Source organism: Melopsittacus undulatus, chromosome 7 (assembly GCF_012275295.1).
Source record: "Melopsittacus undulatus isolate bMelUnd1 chromosome 7, bMelUnd1.mat.Z, whole genome shotgun sequence".
In the NCBI taxonomy this organism is placed as follows: Eukaryota; Metazoa; Chordata; class Aves; order Psittaciformes; family Psittaculidae; genus Melopsittacus; species Melopsittacus undulatus.
This window is the reverse complement of record NC_047533.1, coordinates 65909618-65914119: the sequence shown is the minus strand read 5'-3', so window position 1 is coordinate 65914119 and position 4502 is coordinate 65909618.

Here is a 4502-nt window from a genome sequence, read left to right as displayed (position 1 = left end):
AAGTTCTGCCAAACTTTCAAATTGTATGTTTGTTTGTTTGTTTGATTATGTACAGAGAAAGTCCATTTTCCACCTCTGAGTTAGTTTGGAAAACAGACTAAGAAGTGAGGGGTTTGCTTCTTACAGTAATACAGAAAGTAGGAGTCTATTAACATCTTCCTCTGGCAGCCACAGCCTAAACAAAATGTTAACACCACATATCTGCAGATAAAGACTTCACATTCCTCTAAGTGTCCTCACCCCACATAAAACTGCAATTATTTTACATTTCCTTACAATACATGCTATGTAATCCCTCTTTGCTGGCCTTATGTCCTTTTATTGCTACAAAACCCCTCAGCCCATACATGGAAAATTAGAGAAGTTACACATTTTTCAAATAAATCACTCAGCTAAAAGCAGAGAGGAGGGGAAGGAGAAAGAGGCACAGAATTTAAACCAATCTGTCTCTTGGATATACGTCAAGGATTTCTGCCTTTGAACAAAGAAAACAGAAGGGCTTCAGGGCCTGTGATAATCTTGCTGTTTTCAGATGCTGCATAGATAGTGATTTGTGACCTTACTGAAGAATTAGAGATTAAAGTAGAAATATACTTACCACAACGCAGCCTTTACTAGGCCTTTGTAACACAGGAGGATGGAAAATATCACACAGAGCTGGGGAGGACACAGGGGCATGACATTTACTTTCAGATGTTTTTAAAACTCAAGGAAGAGTTATTGTTTCCAGAAATCATTACTATAGGTTTACATTTTCCTCAACCCCCTTCTGTCTTGTTAGTCAAAGCATAAACTGAGCATTCTCATTGCTCAGGGCTAAAGAGAAAGAAATGGTGGCATTTTAGTGAACTTCCCAAAATGATGGCTGTCATGGTTTTAATCCCAGGTTCCAGGCAGCACGGTAGTTTTGCAACCCTGGAGCACTGAGGAGAGGATGGACAAGGGACATATCCTCCCACATGGATGTCCAGAGCCCACGCTTGTTTGCAGAACTGCTCCAGTTCCCCTGTCTTTGTCATGGAAATGTGAACCCTGAAAGAAGAGTCTATTATGTCAAATTACAAATTATATTATAGGGTTTTAAGTAATTGTTTGCTGACTGTTGTCATGCACATGCTGTTTGTTGGAAGTTGATGTAATCATTTTGGCAAATTTCCACCAGCGACAATCAGCCGAGTTGAACTCTTAAATCAGCTGCTGGGGGGGTTCGCATCATGCAATTAATAGGTGAAAGACAAGGCAGACACCCTTCAAAGTTAATTTACACAGACCCATTATAAAAGTAGTGCATTATGTCTTAACTGTATGAAATGTATTGTGGGCATATTAGCATTCATAAAATTAATTAGAAATCCATTAGTTCAAATGAAAGAGTTCTGTTACTTCCATACTGTAAAACGTAACATTAACAAACATATATAAAGTGTACAGGAAATATAGCAAAAAATACGAGCTATGTTTTTCTGGAGCCATTTGAGTAAAGTTTTCATCCATCAGAAAGATTTCTGTTTCAATCAGACAGCAATTAAAATAAACATGATAGGCTATTTCAAAATAACCTTAACTTACTGGAATGCATTATTTCACCAGACTATATAAATATGGGTACACCCACATTTTTTCCCTAATTCTGTGGTCTTTAACATCTATGTCAGATCCTGGAATGCTTCAGTATGATGCAATGGGGCAGCTGGCATTTCTTTTTCATAAATTTTCTAAACAGCAAATCTTAATACTACGGTGACAGGAATTTATAGCATAAACTGACACATGTACTTTCCAAATATAGCTGTGTAGACTTTTCATTGAAATAAATTACAGGGGTTACACATATATACATATTTGTATGTATATATACATATAACATCTTTAGATAAACAGAAACTTCAATAAAAAATAACTTTTTAATGAATCTCAATAAGCTGCTCTTGCAGTTTTCAAGTATTTATAATTGTTCATGGGCTCCTTTACTTAGGGCAACTGTTCTATTGAGATATTGGTCTTTTGTTTTGTCCTTCCACAGACTTCTATAACAAAATGAAGCAATTAAGCAAATGAAGAATAAAGCAAATACAGAATAAATCAAGCATATGCAGTATGGCATTATGAATCATTTCCATTAAAGTAGTTCAATATATAGATAAAAGGAAAATCTGATAAAAAATAAATGGCAGAGTCTAAGTGAATTCAGTATATTGTTATCATGATCAAGATTACACGAGTTAAGCTCCATGGCAGTGCTCAGTATTATTGCTAGGAACTGTTCTGCTAGCTGTGCTGTACTATTTAAACAGTGATTTTTTTATTTATTTATTTTTATACAGCTGCTATAACTAATTCAAATCTATTTTTTTCTTATTTTTTTAGTACCTTGTAGAGGAATAGCTCAATAGCTAACAATAAAAATGCCTCACAACTTGTCACTTGAATTCTAAAAGCTATAAACCCAAGTGATAAATGTACAGAAGCACATATATTAGGAAAACCTTCGTGTGTCGACAAGTTTGATGTTTTTTGCTGTTAGCTTTGTTTTTATGATCACTTTAGACAAAACACCTGCACTGGTTTTAAACCAGTTAAATAATATGTAGCCTGTCGTATGAAAGTTAACAGCATGTATTTCCCTAGGTCTGCTGTGGTTTGAAACTAAACCAGGAAGCTTTCTTTTTCAGCTGTGGAAAACTTTTTCTTAACTTATTATTACTTTCATTAGGGATCACATCAGCTCATTTAGGGATGTCAAAGAAGCTTTTTCTAATGTGACTTTAGTACCAGCTTTTGTTTACAGCTGATGAAGATAAACTCAAATCTCTTTGTTGATCTAAGCATATGAAGAATGAAGTCTGTGGACTTGGGTATCTAAGTGCACAGATGAATTAATGGTTTAATTTCAGCCAAAGTGCACATCACTGAATCCACATCAAGTTTAAAGGAAACTCCTACCTCATAGGGATGTCTCATATCCACAGTAATAATATTTTGGGAGTTTAGTTTTTGGAAACTATATATCCTCTTAACCCAGTTCTGTTTATATTCTCTTTCTGCTATCCACCTGATTCAAACAGCATTCAACCATGAAAAGCAGTTGATCTGCTAGTAATTCAACATGGCTATGACCCATAACTAGTACTTCAAGCAGCCATTATTCTCATAGCTAGTCCTCAAGCTTCATTTCAGTTCATGAGTGTCTGATGGCTCAAAAGGGTTTGATTTGCTTGTGCCATTAGGGGGTAAATTGGACTCTCTCTGGCTCTGGTGGAGCAAAGGGTCATCTTTTTCTCAGCCTTCAGTTAATCAGAATAAGATAAAAACCTGGAGGCTGCAAAAGGAAGTACTGTGTTCCTCATCCAAGTGGAAATGAGACCAAAATGATTGACCTCTGTTCTCAACTGTGATAAATTCACCGTCTTCTGATTCATACATTCATGAAATGAGGACACTTCAGAGTTATTTCCCTTAAAAAATTACTAGCCCTGGTATCTGTTACTACATCTAATTTATGGTGCCCCAAAATCATAAAAGAGAAATGGTTACCTTTTTTTAATAGATCTTCCACAATGGAAGAATTATGAAATGAGTTTCACGGACCTGAGCACCCTGGAGATTATTGGGTTTGTCACTGTCAGTATACACAAATAGTGAAAGAGAAGAGAGAGAAAGAGAGCTTTTTTTCTGACATCACATCATTAGTATTTTGTAGGGCAACCAACCTACTGTAAAATCTATCTGCAAAATACAGTGATTTTATCATTTATGGATTTTATTACATGTGCTTTTTTCCTAACATTGTAAAACCGTGAAAGCCTGGTGTATTTTAAATCAAATCCTTGCACTGCATTTTAACAGTAAGAGTCATACCCACCCCAAGAGGAAAAAATGTAATAAAAGTCAGGCTTGAACTAAAGGACTATATGAATTTGCATATGAATCCTATAAAGTCTGCCTGACTTTGCTAAAAGACAAGTGCTATTATGTTATCTTTGTCCCATCCTTTCTAACAAAAATTCCCTCATTAAGTAACTTTTTGTTGGAAACAGAATAAAAATAGTACTTTATAGCAGTTTTAAGTTCTCAGGTTCCCAGTTGGTATGTTTCACCTTACTATAATGGCATATATTTCTAAGGCTCACTCTGGGTTATTATGCAAAATTGCTCTCACAGTATTTTTTATCACTTATTACAGTGGTAAGGGACTGAGAAACAAATCCAAGCCTGCAAACATGTAGCCTTCAGGTTATCCCTCAGTCCTAAGTGCTCTCCATGATGGGGCCTTACTTCTAAATGCTGTATGCTCATGAGACAATTATAGTGCACATATTTTGCCACCAATGTGATCTGAGATAACTCCCCAAACTGATGGCTCAGTTGGTTCTTTCAGCAGTTTTCTGCTTTATTGAATTAATAGTGAATTCTCTGATAGACTCAGTTATCATCTAACAATCAAAGAAAACCACCCTTAAGATGTCTGTTGCTGTAGCTAATCAAACTGAGAAAGAAATTGA